This window comes from Ursus arctos, unplaced genomic scaffold (genome assembly GCF_023065955.2).
Source record: "Ursus arctos isolate Adak ecotype North America unplaced genomic scaffold, UrsArc2.0 scaffold_19, whole genome shotgun sequence".
Lineage (NCBI taxonomy): Eukaryota > Metazoa > Chordata > Mammalia > Carnivora > Ursidae > Ursus > Ursus arctos.
Window position 1 is genome coordinate 2,094,501 of NW_026622863.1, and position 16,764 is coordinate 2,111,264.

At 51.8% G+C, this 16,764-nt stretch overlaps 1 protein-coding gene across 8 annotated transcripts in view; it reads right to left on the reverse strand.

Annotated features, from left to right (window-relative positions):
• JPH3 (junctophilin 3) overlaps positions 1-16,764 on the reverse strand; it is a 151,402-nt gene that overhangs the window by 131,538 nt on the left and 3,100 nt on the right. For 3 of the 8 annotated variants that reach the window (XR_008960201.1, XR_008960198.1, XR_008960199.1), the window contains 2 exons: positions 15,839-15,947; positions 7,596-7,687 (listed from right to left, as the gene is read on the reverse strand). The gene's annotated coding sequence lies outside the window, so the exon portion shown is untranslated. Of the gene's footprint in view, positions 1-7,595; positions 7,688-7,930; positions 15,948-16,764 lie in introns of all 8 variants that reach the window. The other 5 variants (XR_007191043.2, XR_007191042.2, XR_007191041.2 and 2 more) reach the window with 2 other exon arrangements.

Consider the following 16,764-nt stretch of genomic DNA (forward strand, 5'->3'; position numbering starts at 1 on the left):
CTCTGGCCACAGCAGCTGCTTTCGATGTGACTCACACCCAAGCTGAATCGACCTGCATCTTTACTAAGAACTGACGCTGGATGTTGGGAGAGGGAAAGTCGAGCTCCTCACCTGAGACTGGGAGCTCTAGCGATCATGAAATCTACTGCAGTTGCTGCAGCTGTGTAACAAATTACCCCAGACCTAGTGACAGAAGACCACCATTTACTATGCTGTGGGTCAGCACAAAGCACAGTGTGGATGACCTTGCTGCTCCGAAACATCCGGGGCCTCAATGGCGAGTCTTGAAAGCGAGAGTCGAATTCACCGAAGGCCCAGCCTTTAAACGGGGCAGTGGCTGCTGTCAGCAGAAGGCTCAGGTCCTCTCCATGTGGTCTCTTTGCAAAGGCCAGCCTGGGCTTCCTGACAGTGTGGCTGCTGGTTTCCCAGGGCTAGTGTCCCCAAAGAGAGTGAGCCAGGTAGAAGCTGCATGCCTTTTAAGGCCTAGCCTCAGGAATCACAAGTAACTTCCACCACTGTCTGTGGATTGAGGCAGTTCAGAGGGCATTCAAGGTCAAAAGGAGGGACTGTAAACCCTAGCTCCTGACAACTGTATGTTAAGGTCACATTTTAGAAGAACGTGTGGATGGGATGTGTGTAGATGTGGCCAAATTTGGAATACACAACAACGTACCCCAGAAGCCTAGAGCTACCACCATCCCTGGCCAAACATTGAGGCTATCTACAAAACAAGGCCAATGCAGAGGAAAGCAGAGCGAAGAGAAGGAGAGCCTCCTGGATCCAGCTGTACCTGAAGCTCGACTCACCTGTCGATTGTCTTTTCCAGTTAGTGAGCCAATAAACATTATTTTTCCTTTAGAGATCTGGGTGGAATTTCTATCATTTGCAGCCAAAAGAATCCCAAGCAACATACAGACTGGAAGCACAAAAAAGCTCGGCTAAGGCGGGACTCCAGCAGTTAGCAGCATGAAGCACAAGCCTGTGCTTTGAAATGACATATTTTCCTCTGCTCTTGGCTAACCGGAGTCCCCAGGCCAGCATCCCCAGTATGAATTTGCCACTCCCTTTAGAGGGCAAGAATCGATGACAGTCTGTTTTTTGTTTGGCTTGGGTTTAAGCAACCAAAATGTTCCCTTTTGCCACGAGTGCAGTACAGGGTAGCATATGCTAAGTGTGGTCCAAATGGCCCAGATCAAGGTGATTGTCAGCACAAGAGAGAGAAACCGTGGGGCCTGGAACATTCCTCCAGGCTGGTCCTGCGGGGAGATGCCAGGCCTTGGGCAGAGAATAAGAGCACTGTAGCTGGCATCTGCTCTGTGCCGACCTTTGGTGTCGTCTGCCCACCTTACTCCCAATCTTTACAGTAATCCTGCAAGGGAGGTCTCATGTTACAAAGGAGGAAACAGAGGCGGAGAGAAGCCATCAGCTTGCCCAAGATCCACACCAGGAAGCTGGGAAGCCAGACGTGTGGGTTTCTGACTGCCTGAATTCTTTCATGCCAAGCTAGCGGGGCTGAGAGGAAACCAGCGCAGGGCGTTCTAGCCGAAGGGGACCACATGCTTGCCTCTGCGTGGGGAGGGAGGACCAGCAAGTCTGTCACGTGGCAAGGAGGGGAGGGGCTCATCACAGGAGCAGATGCTGACGAGGGGGCTTGCTGGTGGTCAGAGAGGCAAGGACTGGCCTCCTGCCAAGGCCATTCTTTGGTGACCTGTGTGTAAATTGAGGCCTGGCCACTCTGAGCAGGGTTTTGGTTTCTGGTTGGTGGCTGTGGACCGGCTCCTGCTTGCCAGCCTCTCTGTTTGGCACTTGGCTGGGTAGACAGAAATGAGTCACAGCCCGGTCCTGCCTGAGCCTCCCTCCCTCTTCCTGGGGAGCAGGCTGCCTGCCAATCCAAAGTAAGCAAAGTGTGGCCCGAGGGGTCAGGATCTAGGAGGGGAAGGAGCCCTGGGATAGTTGATCCTGCTGTGAGGACCTCGAGCTTTGCAGGGTGGACCGTGGTGGGGGCCCTAGCCTTCATGGACCTGGGCTGGTCCCACTGCACAGCGTCAGTGGACTGAGGTCCGGGGCTGGCTCTGCCTCCAGTGAGCCATGTGACCCTGGGCCAGTCCCTTCCTCTCTGATTCTCAGCTGCTTGTGTTTAAGATGGAGCAAACTGATACCCGCAGCCCACTGACCCCCTCCAGTCCAGGCTGCTTGTTGATCCTACTCCCAGATCCTGGGCACTGTGCTGCTCCTGTCTGACCCGTAATCAGGCATCCATCTTTCCTTTCTGTTCTTATAAATTCGCCTGACTCCACCCAGGAATCCCCACCCCTGAACCCAACACGGCTAGCAAGAGCCAGCCCCCCCAAACCCTGGGTGACAAAGTGACCCAGCTGGGCATCACGCCCTGCCCCACATAACTGGTAACGTCCCAAAGGGGACTGGCATCCTCGCCTCAAAGCCTGCAAAGTGCTTTATCTGCTACCGGTGGTGGCCAGAGCCCACCCAGTCTCCAGAGCCAGGCAAAATGGCCACATGTCGGCGGCGGGGGAGGAGCGGGGGGGGGGCGGCGGGGAGGAGGACCCAACACAGGAAGTATGGCCAAGAAGCACCCTTACAGTCGGAGTGGGGCACTTTCCAGAAGTGGGATGTGGCCTCATGTGTCAGAGCTGCTGGGGAAGGCAAGGCAGGATGTGATTAATGTCGGCCGTGGGTGTGACAGCCCGCCAGCCTGCCAGCCCGCAGTCTCATTGTTCGAGCAGAACAAATGCAGCCCCCCGCCCGCTCCCCAGCCTGTTGCCCGCCCAGCCCTGCCCTGCGTTGAGTCCCCCTCCTCCCTTGGGGTGTACAAACCCACAGTGCCAGGCACTTAAAAATAGCATCCTACCCGAAACGTAGGCATGAGACGGAACTCCAGAAAAGGAGAAAGCATCTCCTCCCTTGCCTTGGAGCACGCGGACTCTGAGCGAGCTGTGCCTGGCGCTGACAAGGGGCCTCTCCCCGCGCCTTCTGTTCCGCGTGGGGAAGGGAAAGCCCATGTGGTAAGCTCCCCAGCCTAGAGCCAGCACTGCGATTCAATGGGGCTGCTGCGTGGGGCATCACCCCTCCCACCCAGGGCCACTCTGCGCCCCAGCCACGAAGGAGGGGTTGACCTGAGGAACCGACACCGGGAGCTACTCATTTCCTGCCTTCCTCCCTCAAAGGTCACCACAGGCTGGCCGTAACTTTGACCTCTCCACCCAGCCTCTCTGGTTGGGTCAGTGACCCACCTGATTGCATTTCCTGCCATATGGTTTTTTTTTTGTTCTCGGCATTGTTGATAACAGCGAAAAACCAGAAGGAGCTAAAACGTCCAAAAAATAGGGGTCAATCAAGGTAATTATGGCTAAGGTACCAAAGAATACCCTGTGGTGTTCCAGAAGCATCTTCAGAACGCCCCGTTTCTTTGAGTCTGAGACGCTGTCATTTGTCACACGATCGCCCACCCCGTAACCCCCGTCAGGGGAGAGAAAGAGAGAAGCAGCAGCTGGCACGTTTCTTCTGACAATGATTCTAAAACACGTCCCTATTTCAGAAACATCAAAGTGTGGGAAAATATGCAATCTGGTGAAATGGAATGATTTGGAGAAAATGTTCTCGATACATTTTTAAGTTTAAAAGAAGTGGGTTAAGCAACATCATGCCCGGTCTTAAGAAAAACGAGCACGCATATACAGACGTACGCTGTGCTCATTCAACAGCGATTCGAGTCTGTGAAACACGCAAGCCTACAAACAGGCCTGAGGGACGCGTAACAAAAGCTAGCAGTGTGCGTCTCCAGGCCCCGGGGGCTGCGAGCGCTGTGGGTTCTCTTCCTTGACGTTTTCTGTATTATCCGATTTTCTGACTTCATAGTCAGGTGACTAAAATCCCAGTGGCTCCTGATTCCGCCCCACTCTCCACGTGCCCGTGCTCACCTGTGCTGAACGCCCGGCCACAGGGACCCCTTCAGGCCTCACGACCACCTGTGGCGGCAGGAATCCTTGCTGTTGCCACTCTGCAGGTTGGAAAACTGAGACTCAGACAGACTGAGTCATTTTTCCAACGTGGTGGAGCCCGGTTTCAAGCTCCGGCTAGGACGATTCCAGAGCAGAGGCTCCTAACGGTGATGTGTGGACGGGAGCCTCACTGAGGGGCCCTGCGTCTTCTTGCCACAGGGCATCTAAGGACAGCGCCACCTCCCGGCTGGCCAGGAAGGGAGGCCTTGATGTGGAGCCCCGAGACGGCCCCTCAGGATGGGAGCTGGGGTAGCCCCTTCGGTCAGGAGCCACTAACGTGTTTTGTGGCATAAAATGAGCATGATGAGGCTGAGAAAACCAAGACCCAGACCACCAGCCCAGCCCGCCCAGCCCATCTTGGAGGCGGACATAGGGACCGGATATTCCCACAGCACCATGTGAGGATGCTTTGGCAAGACCCCCTGCGCCCCTTTTCATGGTGTCTTCTCGTCCTGCTGAAAGGAGTCTCCAGCTTCCCCAAGAGATAAACATTCCTGACATCATTTCTTCTCAGCCGGGCAGCCAAGAGAGCAGCTGGGAGCCCTCCAAGCAGGGGGTGGAGAGCGGGCTTGTTTGCTGGAGCTCAGCGGAGAATCTTTTCTCTAGGAGACCCCAAGAAACCGTTCCAAACAAACAAAAAGGCTGCTGGGGAAACTGGTGGCTGGGAACCCGGGGCAGCCACTGCAGCCCTAGAGAGAAGGATGGAGTCAGCGAATTCCAGTGCCGCTGGTACTGGGCATCGGCGCCAACCACGGAACTCCTCAAGGCGCCTGGCTGTGCATCCATGACAACAACCCGAGTGGGGCAAGATGGTCCCATTGTCCAGGCAAGGGAAGCTGAGGCTCCTAGAGGTAGAGGACAGCGCCACAGCCAGAACACTGCCTGAGCTCAGAACGATGCTCTCCCCACTGTTTGTAATGTCCCTCAGGTCTCGGACTCCTTCGGGGACGCTGTGGAGGCCACATACTCTGCTTTAAAAAATGCGCACAGGCTTTTGTGCAAAACGTGGCGGCTAAATTCAGGAAGGTCAAGCTCTCCTTGAAGGCCTCTGATAAGAATCTCCGTCCACTGTCCAAACACATTTACCTCCGCCCTGTGTCCCTGGGCCAGCACTGTGGTCAGGGAAAGGAGTGGAGGGATGTTGGTCTCCACCTGCTACCACAGCCTTGAAGGGGAGAAGGACCCAGAACTGTGTGTTCCCTGTAGCGGCCCTGTGCACGCAGGACCAGCACACTGCACAGGCAGAGAGCCAGACCTGGCCCCCCAACATTTCTGGCCATTGGGAGCTCCAGTCTCACCCCCATTTCTAAACCTGTAAGACTCGTGTCAGACTTCGGACCTCCAGAACAGGGAAATAGGCACGTGTGCTGTCTTAAGTCCGGAGTTTGTGGGCATTTGTTACAGGGGCCACAGGAAGGCAAGACACCTGCCCCGAAACAAACATTTGGGGCTTCTTTCCTGGTTTCCCTGCACAGAACGAGCAAGCCCACAGACCTGGAAGCCTGCCCCCATAGGAAAATTCAAGCTCTCCTTTCAGAGAATGCTAAGATGTCAGGTGACCCCTCTGCTCCATCCGATCCCACCACGCCCACACCCAAATCGCTGTGAGAAACTGCCCCTGCTCACGGGCACCAGCCACTCACAGGCTGCTGTGCTCAACGGCCCTGAGCCACATAGCAGCCCATTATGCAGATAGAAAAAGTAAGGTGCAAGGAGACTGAGTGGTGTGCCCAGGGCCACACAGCCACGAACCCAGGTTCCCAAGGCTCTGGGCTCTTCCAGCTCATTCTCATTTCCGACACAGCCAACTGTGAGTGAAGCCAGGTATAATGAAGAGGGTGCCGGCATGGTCACCGCAGGGCGAGGCAGGGCACAGGCAGTGCCGTGTGCATGCCCAGGGAGCGAGGAGGATGAGAAGGCTGTCGTGGAGGGGCCAGCCCCTCGGTTATCCGTGGCAATGGGCCAGCGATGGGAGATAATCCAGGGGTGCTCCTATCTCACCATGGACAGCCCCTCGAACCTCCCAGAGGGGCTCACAGGGGACACAGAACCAACACGTGCCATCCCTCGCTCTGGGCTAACCAGCCACGGAGTGGATGGGAAGGCAGAAAGCGCCTGAGAGTCCATCCCCGCTGGCGAGGAGATAAACCAGGCAGACTTGGCCTCAGACAATGCTGGAAGGCGCCCAGGTGGTCATCTGGGCTAGCCGTATCTGCCCAGCTGTGAAACAACTGATTATGGAGCACAGACACGATCAAAAGCAGACCCTCATGGAATATGATGACCCCCACGATGATGATAAAGGGCGACAACAGCCTGGTCACGATACCAGCTCCACCCACCCACACCTCATGTAGTGCAGCCTTGTGGAGACACAGCCGGGGTCAAAGTTAGAAATCCGGCACGACGGTATACCACAGCTGACCTCCTGAGCCTCACTGTCCTCCTCTGCAAACAGAACCCTTATTTTGTTCTGGCTTCCACACACTCTGCACACCCCTGGACTTCAGGAGAGGCCAGCTCCAGCCCCAGAAAATCCCTATAGATCAAGGGCCACCATGATGGCTCTAGTCCCCTTGTCTGTGGCTACTTCCAGCACGGATACGTGACACAACCTAGCCAATGAGTGGAGGGGTTCAGTGAAAGATTTTTTTCCCCTTAAAATTGATACACAAAGAAAGATAATCTTTCTCCATCTGTTGGAAGCTGGATGTGATGCCTGGAACAGCTGCAGCCACTTGTGAGCATGAGGAGAACCAGACTGAGGTCAAGGCTGACACAGTGTATGGACAGAAGGAGGCTGGGTCCACAATGGCGTCTGTGAGCCAGGGCATTAACAACTCTGGAGCTTCCTATCTCAGGACTTTTTGGCTTTTTGAGCTGCTAGTTAGCAGGCTACATGGATAATGTCACATGCTAACGTCAGAAGCATGGATGGAGAGTGAATAGAACGTATTTCTGTCAAATGTCATCATACCCTTAATACAGAAAAATGTGGCCAAACATAGGTGACCAAAAATATGAAGATGTTGCGAATCATACCAACTATTTTTTACATTAGCAATCAACTCCCACATGTAGGTTGATAAGCGGATTGGCTCAGTGATCCCTGATGGCCCCTTTGCCTCTTTTCTCATTTGCTAATTAAGAAGTTAACCTCACATGACCACCAAATTCTCCTCCAGATCAAGTCTCTCCTATCCTGGGATTCGTAGTATAAGGAAATATTAATAATATTTTGGAAAAAAAATTCCACTCCGCAAGCATGAGGGTAGAAACTTAATTACACATAACAAGTCATCTCTGATAGGCAAGATACTGTACTAATTGGAAAAATCAGCATGGTACCACAATCTTTACAAAAGAAAAGGGAGAGCTTTGGAAGAAGCATTGCAAAAACTTATTTGGGAAGTCAGGACGACCGTCAGCAAACATTTAATAAGTGCCTACTGTATATAAGGCGTCCATCTAGAGCTGGAAACCCAGAGTGACAAACACATATCAGAACTAGTCCCTGTCCTCAGGGAGCTAAGAATTTAGTTAAGGTTCTAATAGATGTGTGTCGACAGGACTGACCTTCCCTTGGGATGCTCTGGCATGGCCTCACTGCATTTTACAGCCAGGATGGTTCTGATGGTTCGTACAGATGTTTGCGCGGCATGCTGTCCCTGCGTGAAAGAGAGGAAGTCTCAGCACCAAGGAGCCAATGCATGAAAAGAATCACACGTACGACATATGGACTAGTGGTTTAAAAAAAAAGTCAGCTATAGAAACAACTCTTCAAACAATATCTGAAGCTGACGTCAACACACATTACATATGCAAGCACGCAAACACACGTGTACCCGGGCTGCTGTGGTCTGACGTCAATACACATTAACATATGCAAGCACGCGAACACACATGTGTACCTGGGCTGCTGTGGTTAACGTGGGAGGCCAAGGCCTCCACTCAGTCAGGGCACCTCTAATGTGAGGAGGGTCACCCAGTGGCCAGGACATGGGATCTGTCCTTGCTGGCTGTGTGCAGAGAGAACACAGCCTCTTCATCTGTGAAAGGAGAACCGAGGGAAATGATGCAAAGAACCCAGCCTCCGGCAGGTCTCCAGAAGGGCTGTGAGCTCCGTGACAACACGGCCCCCTAAGCCGTGTGGAAGACACACTCTATGATGACCTTCCTCAGTATTCGGCCTCCAGCTGAGCCATTGTGGAGGGGACAGGGCAGCAGGACTGGGGACCAGGAAACCTTTGTTCTGGTCCCACTATGCCAGCATCTGCTCTCCTTCCTTGAGGCCTGATCGCCTCCTTTGCCAGGTGAGGATAATGATCTATTGATTTCGAAGGCATGTCACACGGTTAAATGAGGCGTGAAAGTGCTTTGTCCCCTGGCATTTCTGCCTTTCCTGCTTTGGTGCCAAAACCTTTAGCTTGGCCGGGCTTGGCAGGAGGCACGGTGAGCTCCCAGCCTTGAGGCCTAGCTCTGTCACTTACAGGCTGTCTGTCCTTTAAAAGTGACTTGCGACTCTGTGCCCTGTGCATCGAACCCACTGGATAAATGACGGCAAGTGTGATAACATCCTGTTCTTTTTGGTCTGTGACACGGAGATGGCTTGGGCCAACCTGGGGGTTGTCTGTGCTGTAAACACACACACACACAGGTCAGGGAGGCTCATTCGGCATCCAGAGCTCCTTCAGAGTCCAGGTGATGTGGAAGACGCCTCACCCTGGCCCTGTCTCCACTGTTGACAGCACAAGCCTGTTGTGGGACCCCCACCCTCGTCGGAACACAGGAGGAAGGTGCTCCTAGAGACGCCACCAGCCACCATGTCTTGATCACCTGCTGAGCAGTATCTCATCTCATTCCCCAGCCACCTTTTGAAGTAGACACATTTACCTCCATTTTGCAGAGGAAGGGAGACACAGGAGAGGAGGCGAATTGCAATCCAGGGGTGAGAGCCAGGATTAGAATCCGCTCCCTCTGACTTCTGCAGCTCCTGCCCTTAACCTCTCTGGTCCACCAGAGGGAAGATGGGCTTGGGAAGGCTCCGGTGGGCAAACCATGGTATCGGCTAGGAAGGCATTCAGCAGCAGGTAGCAGACAGCCCAACTAACTTGAACAAATGTGGGTTAATTTTCAAGCAAGAAGCACAGTGGAGCAGCTGGGTGGTGCCAGGCACAAGGTCTGGGCGAGCGTTGATCATCGCAAGGTGACAAGATAGCAGCTGAGGCCCTCCAACGCTGTGGCCGCACCGTGTTCAAGAGAACCCTGGTGGGGAGGGTGAAGAGGTTTGCCTGCCGCAGTTCCCCTTCTGTTAGAAAAGCGGTTTTCCAGAAACCCCTCGTCAGGCTTTTCCTGTCTTATTGGCCAGAACTGGATGACAAGGTTCCTCCTGGATACAAGTGAAGCTGGACATGTAGAAGTTTTGTTTTCCAACCTTTGTAGCCAGAGATGGTGAGACAGAACACCCGGGAATGGCCTTCTGGTTGTTCACCAGCCGTGGTGAACAATTACCAAGTGTCCGAGTGTCCGTCCCCACCCTTGCCTTGGAGACCAGATCCATGCCCTGGAGCCATCGTTGCAAAGCTCCGCCACACACAGAGTGGGGGGGGGGTGCTTAAAACATTAGAAATCTGCTCTCTCTCGGCTCTGGAGGCCACAAGCCCAGAGTCAAGGTGGTGTAGGGCCTCTCTTCCTCTGGAGGCTCTACGGGAGGTCCTTCCTCTCCTCTTCTAAAAGGATTCCAGTTCTTGGATTAGGACTCACCCTCATAACCTCATCTCAACCTGATTACATCTGCAAAGACACTATTTCCAAATGAAGTCACATTCGCAGGTACTGGGGGTTGGGACTTTTGGGGGAACACAACTCCTAACAGAGACCGTGTCAGCCTTCTGTCTTTGGGAGGGAATGTAATGGACCACACCTGTCCCCTTCAGAAGCACAAAGCCATCTTCTTCCACGATTAGACCCCCCCCACCCCACCCTGCTCCCATGGAGTCAGGTCAGCCTTGCCTGAGTAGGAGGTTTCGTATCCCCCCTTCTCCTTCCTCACACTCCCTGTCCACCAGAGGCCCTCCGGGGTCCTCTGCGGCGGGGGCTCTTCTCTCCTCCACCTCCCTGAGGGTTTTCTTAGACATGTGAGTCCCAAAGCCCTTCAGAGACAAAATGGTTTTCAAACACCTGAACTTACCTCCCGCCTGAAACCCGGCACTTGCCGTCCACGTGGCCCCTCAATGCTCAGGGCTCCTGGGGTCACCTTTCCAGGCAGGGCTCAGCTCCTCCCCTGGCCCAGCACCGGCAGTGGTTACCTGTCCCCAGGTGACATGCCTGTGCAGCCAGAGCCGCGTAAGCCCCTTCCGCAGTCCTCCCCTTTGTGACCAGATGAGGAAATTGCTCTTGGAGGAGCAGCCCTGGGGCATGCAGCTTCAGCACGTGGGGGCGGGGTGAGGGGCAAGAATCCTTACACCTGAGGATCCCAACCCTGACTGCTCGCACTTACTGAGCACCTGCTGCAAGCCCAGTGGTTCACGCCTACCACCTCCGAGTCATGAGGCAGGAGCTCCTGGGAGCTGGGAAGCGGCTTGCGCCCAAGCTAGGTGCACCTAGAGCAAAAAACTTTGCTGCTGGCTTCTTTGGGGGGGGGGCAGGATGCAATTTTCTGGGATGTTACCCCAAAGAGGGAATTCATTGTGTTAGAGGACTTTAGCAAGATGTCTCCTGGTCCTAAAAACCTATGAAACAGCAGGATAAAACGTGGTTAGACCCACTCAGCTCCCTCATCTTCAGTAGCTGCTTGAGCACAAGGACAGGGGACGCGTGTCTGATTTCCGTTCACCTCTGCAGCCACCGAGCACTCCCCAAGCTGAGTTCATTTGGTGCCTCTATGACTTTGTAAGGGCCGGGGGAGGGATAATAGGGGATTGTCCAACCCTACAACTTCATTCCCCGTCGTCGTTCTCAGCGTCCCCACCCCCAGACCCTCACCAGGAGCACAGGTGTGTTAATCTGTGCGGCTGCAGAACCCATTAGCACAAACTCACAGGCCTGGAACAGCACGCATGTGTCATCTGGCAGCCGCACACACCGGGAACTGGAGCAGACTCATTTAGGATCTCGGCTCGGGTCTCATGGGCAGAAATCAAGGTGTCAGTGGCTGGGTTCTTGCCCATGGGAGAATCGAGAATCTGCTTACAAGCACAAGCGGGTTGTGGCAGAATCCACTTCCTTGAGGCTGTACGTCTGAGGTCCCTGTGTCCTTACTGGGTATAGGTCAGGAACCCCCTTTGCTTCCTTCCCATGTGGCCCTGTCTGTTTTACAAGCAGCAATGACATCTCCTGCCCTCCTGACTATTCTAACATCACTGACACCCCATCTGCCACCAGCCAGAGAAAAAGCTCTACTTCTAAGGCTCACCTGATTGGGCCAGGCCCACCCAGATCATCTCTGTATGTGTCGGGGTCACCTGACCTGGGACTTTACATCTGTAAAATCTCTCCACTTAGATCAGTGTTTGGATAACCAGGGGCTGGGAATCGGGGGAGGGGGGCGTCCTTGGAATTCTGCCTACCCTGGGAGGTCTTACAGGGAGATTAGCTGCAAGAGACCCCCACCCCATCTCTTGGCAGGGAAGAACCACCTTCCTCCTTCTCTGGTATGAAATAGGCCCTTACCCCTTACCCTGAAAGAAAAAAACATAACAGAGACCTGGCCTCCAAGGGGAAACCCAAATATTCATACCGAACAAACGTGTCTTCTGCAGGTTGTGGGGCAGGCCATCCATCAGGTCACACTCGGAAGAGTTGGCCATTAGATTTCTTTTTCCTTTTTTCAGTACATTTTAAAGTGACGAGGTGTCAGAGCTTTTCAAAACCAATTCTCAGAATGAAGTGTAATGAGTTTCCCAATATAGCGACTCTTCCTCACTAGGTGTAGATGACCCCAGCAGCAGAAGAAGAGACCCATGAGGGTCCCCACGCTCTCAGTACACAGGCTACAGGGGCTTCGGACGGCTCTGCCTTTCCCTCACTGTACTGGGTGGAATGGTATCCCCCCAAAACCCACGTCTACCTGGCACCTAAGAACGTGACGTTATTTGGAAATAGGGTCTTCACAGATATAAACAAATTAAATGAGGTCACACTGTTTCGGGTGGACCCTGAACCCAAAGCCTGGGGTCCTTGTGAGAGAACGGACATTTGGACACAGACACAGGAAGGAGGCCACGTGGAGATGGAGGCAGAGGCTGCAGTGATGTGGCTACATGCCAAGGAGCACCAAGGCTGGGAGCGAGGCTGCCCCACCGGCCCAGTGATTCCAAATATCCAATTGCCAGGGCTGTGAGGGGATACATTTCTGTGGTTTTAAACCACAAGGTTTGTGATAATTAATCTGTGGCAGCCCTAGGGAACTAATACCCCCACTGAGTATGTGTGCTATTTATTTATGTATTTATTTATTAATATTTTGTTTCTTTATTTGAGAGAGAGAGAGAGAGTACAAGTGGGGGAGAGGGGCAGGCAGAGGGAGAGGGAGAAGCCGACTCCCCGCTGAGCAGGGAGCCCAACGGGGGACTCGATCCCAGGACCCTGAGATCAGGACCTGAGCCGAAGGCAGACTCTTCGCCCACTGAGCCGCTCAGGCGCCCTGGTGTGTGTGCATGTTTTGAATGTAACCCTGACCGGCTACAACCCTCACTTGACTTTACTATTCCATCCACCTTCAGTCACTCACTTTTTGCTGGCCTCTTTAAAAGTATTTTAATTTGTAACCCTTGGTGTAATTATATATAAAACTGGATTTCAAAAGCAAATACCTCATATCATGCATAAGAATAAACTCCAGGGGTGCCTGGGTTGCTCAGTCTGTTAAGCATCCCACGCTTGATTTTGGCTCAGGTCATGGTCTCAGGGTCATGAGGTCAAGCCCTGCACTGGGCTCTGTGCTGAGCGTGAAGCCTGCGTAAGATTCTCCCGGTCCCTCTGCCCCTCTTCTCCCTGCTTGTGCGTGTGCACTTGGGCTCTCTCTCTCATAAATAAATAAATAGATAAATAAATAAATAAATAAATTCAAATGGGTCAGGGATCTAAATATGAAAAAAAATGAAACCATATACATAATATAAGAAAACATGTAAACATATAAATTTCTTTATAACCTGGGTGTAGTGAGGGGTTTTCTAACCACAACTAAAAATCCAGATGTAATAAATGATCATAAAAATAAACGTTTTCAAGGTAAAAACACCGTAAATGAAGTCAAAGGCAATTGACAAACCGGGACAGAATATTTTCAAAATAAATGACAGATAAAGGGCTATTAACTCTAATATATAAAGAATTGTTAAAAATTGATGGAGGGGCTCCTGGGCAGCTTGGTCTGTTAAGCATCCAACTCTTGGTTTCGGCTCAGGTCATGATCTCATGGGTTGTGGGATGGAGCCCGGTGTTGGCTCCTTGCTCAGCTTGAAAGATTCTCTCCCTCTGCCCCTCTCCCCACTCATGCCCCCCACTCCATCTCTCTAAAGATAAATAAATATTTAAATAAAATAAATAATTAAATGAAAATTGATGGAAACCAAGACGCAAAACCTGATAGAAAAATGGGCAAAAAACATGAACAGGCAACTCATTAAGAAAAAAAAAAAAGATACAAAAATGGCATCTACATCTGGTTCTCCAACCCTGCCAGAGACTCTGAGTCCCCTGTTGTAATTTAATAAACCTGTTTCTGGTCAAACCAGACATAGTAGACTCTGCTGTTTGCAGTTTATCTCATAAGCACAGGCTGTTTCCAGATACCAATCCACCTCAAAGCGCAAAGACTTTCCAGCCTACAGTGTCTCCAAAAGTTACTTACACAGAGTGTGTAAGTGTAGAGACAGCTGTGTGAAAGAGTTTGTGGATATATTTTCTTTTTCTTTTTCTTTTTTTTAAAGATTTTGTTTATTTATTTGACAGAGCTAGAGACAGCCAGCGAGAGAGGGAACACAAGCAGGGGGAGTGGGAGAGGAAGAAGCAGGCTCCCAGCAGAGGTGCCTGATATGGGGCTCAATCCCAGAACGCCGGGATCACGCCCTGAGACAAAGGCAGACACTTAACAACTAAGCTACCCAGGTGCCCCTGTGGATATATTTTCAATCACAGTTTTATCACAACAGCAGCACTGCTTTCTGGGGTGAGCACCTTGAAGGAGGGAGCATTACTGGGTTGGGTGAGCTCTGGTGTGTTTGCTTAAAAAGAATCCTCCCATGTTTTAGAGTTACACCTTGTCACCCAGACAACATGTTATCTGCCTTTGGAATGTGTTTTTCACCCGGATTTGAGTCTGGGTGTGTCCTGTGTCTTGAGATGTCAAGCCAGGCAGTGAAGCCTTGACTGGGATGGCACTGGGAAGCAATCCAGTTCCTCCACGTTAGCCCTGCTTGTGCTTCTCAGACACACCAGGGGATCTAGAGGAGGCAGATCGGGTTTCAGCCTGGTGCAAGGTCCAGGGTAAGCAGAACTGCCCTCCGAAACTCAATCAGCAAAGCACAGAAACAACCTGAACGCCCAGCAATAGGGGATTAGTAGAATATATCGAGGTATATCCAAACAACAGGATTCTGGGCTGCCCTTGAAAACCAGGACTTACAAGAGAGTCTGTGACATGGGAAGACATCTGCAATACATTGTTAAATGGAAAAAAAGAGATCGTAAAATGTGGAGAACAGCCCTATCTCTGTGGAGAATACCACTTCTGTAAAAATAGGTGTGCATAAATACATGTGAATACAACAGCATCCAGGAGGATGTGTTTTAAAATGTTAACGTTGGTTATGACTGAGGAGTGAGATTACTTGTGACTTTTATATTGTTTTTTGGTGAGACAGAATCTCTGTACAAGGAGTATGTATTACCCCATAATCAGGCAAAACAACACTAATATATACATATATTATTACTTATATATGTATAAAACCCCTAACTTATTTGCTTTAAAATGGTCCATTAGAAAAACGTACGTCTGCCAGGGTGCAGTGGGAGCAATAGATGAACCACTGCTGTGGAAGCTGGGCAGTGGGGACTCAGGAAATCACTATACCAGTCTAATGATTTTTGGGTATGCTTGAGAATTTCCATAGCAGAAAGATAAGCAAAACACACTAAACCGAAAGCAGCTATGAATTAACTGCTGGCTTTCAGAGCATATAACGGTGGTGTGAGAAAGGTAGAAATGTGAAAAATGAACAAACAGACAAAGGAAAGAAGACTCAGGACTTAACGAGAACCCATGAGCCATTGAGGGTCTGACCTCTTTAAGCCTCAGCTTCCCCGGCTGTAAAACAGGAGGATCCTTGTCCACAGGCAGGCCCATGGTATGGACGTGACTGATTATTTTGGTGGTTGCTCTTGGTCCAGAGAAGCAGGCTAGATGCCTGAAAGCAAAACCTCCACTCCCCAAAGCAGTTTTCAAACATCAGTGTGCACCGGGGTCACCCGAGAGCTAGCAAAATGCCGAGTCCAAGACCCCAGCCCCTGGGAGTCTGACTCCGTACCCAGGCTCAGGCTAAGGAATGTCCATCTTAAATAAGAGCCCGGACAATTTCCCACTGTGGAAATGCTGCACCTAGCCAAAGGCCATAGACACTCAGGAAAGCAGGTCTGCCCTGGAGGAAAATGTGCAGCTGTGCAGAAACAGCTCCTGGCACTGTTGGCAATGGTTGCCCATTTATGACTTCAGGTGGACTCAGTCAGCAAAGTCCAGGCTGGGAAAAACTGGCATGCAACAAATACAACCAGAGTCTCTGGTTTGCAGAAATAATGAATAAATGACATGTCACCTTTGTGCTTTCCTCCGGGAGGGACAGTCTGGGCAACTGACTTAGGTCAGGATGTGGTTCCAACACGCACAAACTGCGCAGCCCTGGGCCCACGGTGACTAGTCCACATCTGTAAAAGGGAACAATAGCAGTAGCTGAGAACCAGGCATGCAGAGTTGTGGTGGTCACACCAGGCGATCAGGAGCTGAGGCACCAAGCAAGGATCCCGTCAGGAAGAGTAGGGACCCACTCCTTAAGGCCTGCACATAAGGGGTTTGGGGTCCCTTTGTTTTCTGTCGCAGAAAGGCAGGGCCTTGGACAAAGAAAAAATGAAACTCAGTAGGCGTCTCCAACTGGAGGCCACGCATACCCTTGAACGAACCCTCAGGGAAAAATAAGTGGGGGATCCCAGCACAGAGCCTGTGTGTGCACCTGCGCCCTGACTGCTCAAGGAGCTATTGTCTTAACCAGAGTCCCAACCTTAAGGCGCTGTTTTCATTTTCCTATCACAATGTGGCCTCTAGGCTCCTCTTCTAGGGTTAGGTTGTAAATGAGAAGGGAGAAGTGGGGTGACAGAGGCGGGGATGGGGTGCAGCACCGGACATGGAGTCCAGGTGGCCAAGCTCTGGCCTCAGCCCTGGTTCTGCCGCCACAGCAATGTCACCGGTATTACCACTCCAGACAAAGGAAGTCATCCCAGGCACATCACGTCTTCATTGCAAAATCATTTCTTTGGGGCATTCGGGGTGAACTCCCAGTGTCTCCCCCTCTCTCTCTCTCTCTCCTCAAAAATAGTACTAATCTAAACTCCATTCCAGCTCTATGGAAAACAGAGACATACTGTTCTGCCCTAGACCTAGACTGTGAGCTCCCGAGGGCAGGGCCCACAGCACCTGGACCAGCCCCTGGCCCAAGTTAGGCACGTGGCAGGTGTGTTCACTCCTGGG